The sequence below is a fragment of the Camellia sinensis genome, chromosome 3 (assembly GCF_055761805.1).
Source record: "Camellia sinensis isolate YWXY chromosome 3, ASM5576180v1, whole genome shotgun sequence".
Lineage (NCBI taxonomy): Eukaryota > Viridiplantae > Streptophyta > Magnoliopsida > Ericales > Theaceae > Camellia > Camellia sinensis.
This window is the reverse complement of record NC_138963.1, coordinates 110,724,502-110,725,787: the sequence shown is the minus strand read 5'-3', so window position 1 is coordinate 110,725,787 and position 1,286 is coordinate 110,724,502.

Genomic DNA, 1,286 nt, shown 5'->3' with positions numbered 1-1,286 from the left:
AAGTTGCAAATATCATATAAAGGCAAGGCAAGACGTTGTTAATAGTAGTATGGTAAGAAGAGATCAATCCCTATTCTAAATTATTGTTTCCATTTTATGTGAGATTTAGTAAGAGCACTAAGCACCCCTTGTGAAACTAAAGAAAAATTATATTTGTAATTGAATTTAGGGAAAATATCAAACAAATCTTAATTTTCCAATTAAATTTTCATTAAGTCCTAGCAATGGAAGGTTAATTCATGAAAAAATTATTGGAAAAGGATGATTTATTAGATAATTTCCCTGAATATGTTTTACCATTTAGTTTCAAAACTTATCATGATTATAAAATAATAGAACTTATCATATTTATAAAATAATCATATGAGAAATTACATAGAAGATAAAGGGTTTCAATAAAATAATTAGATGACATACGCCTTCAAAACATGCTCGTTGAACTTCACACTAATAATGTGTGTAGTTAGAGAATTTCGGGAGGGATTTGGAAAGGAAAATGAAAAAAGTATGTGAAATTAAGTGAAATGTAAGTATATTTTATTTACATTTCACCTACTTTTTCTATTTCCCTTTCTAAATCTCTCTTCAAATCTCTCAACCAAACACAGCATAAGGCTTTTTCACAATAGATAAAGATGAGAATGAGAAATTACATCGCACAACAATAAAAAAAAAAAAAATTTTAACTTCATACTAAGTATCACATTGGTAAATGAATGAGGCAGCTACTACTCTGTCAATGAATCTTCTCGCTCAATCATGTCGAGTGACCAAATGACCTAATTATCTTTCAAAATCAAATATATATTTGTTTGGTTTCAATTTCATAATTAATTTTTGAAATTTTTCTAAAGAAAATAAAAATTAGTTTGACAAAATTAAACACAAGAAATATATATTTAAATATTTAAAATTTATTTTTGCTCTCAAAAAATATAAAACTATAATTGAGGAGTATTTTTTATTTTTTATTTTTTATTATTATTCACTAAATTAGTTTTAAATATATTTTTTTTAAAAAAAATTATAAAAATAAATTCTAAAAACCAAACCAAACCGACCCAAAATCTCCAAGTTTTGTAAATTCCATTTGCTTCAGTCGACAGTTGTGCCAAAATGACTAAATTATCCCATACGAAAATAGTTCAACATAAGCAGAAAATGATGGAGTAACACCTTTCCAAATTGCAAGTACTCTGCCAAAAAATAGATTGCTTCCAATATCTTTCAATAATGACACCAAGAGGTTCGGGTTCAAGATTCACATCTACGGAGATCCAACTATG